A 431-nucleotide genomic window follows, 5' to 3' on the forward strand; every position below is an offset into this window, starting at 1 on the left:
AGCTTCAGACGTCTTAGAATTGATACATCCGGATATTTGTGGGCCATTCCCTATGGCTTCCTGGAATGGTCAACGATACTTCATATCATTCATAGACGATTATTCTCGTTATGCATAAATTTTTCTAATTCATGAAAAGTCTCAATCATTAGACGTGTTCAAAACTTTTAAGGCTGAAGTTGAAAATCAACTCAGAAAAAGGATTAAGTGCATCAGATTTGACCGTGGTGGTGAATACTACCGTAGATATGACGGTTCAGGTGAACAACATCCAGGGCCTTTTGCCAAATACCTAGAGAAATGTGGTATAGTCCCACAGTACACCATGCCAGGATCACATAACATGAATGGTGTGTCTGAAAGACGAAACCGGACTCATAAGGACATGGTAAGGAGTATGATTTGTCACTCTACCTTACCAATAGTCACTC

The sequence above is a fragment of the Lupinus angustifolius genome, chromosome LG06, assembly GCF_001865875.1.
Source record: "Lupinus angustifolius cultivar Tanjil chromosome LG06, LupAngTanjil_v1.0, whole genome shotgun sequence".
NCBI classification, from domain to species: domain Eukaryota; kingdom Viridiplantae; phylum Streptophyta; class Magnoliopsida; order Fabales; family Fabaceae; genus Lupinus; species Lupinus angustifolius.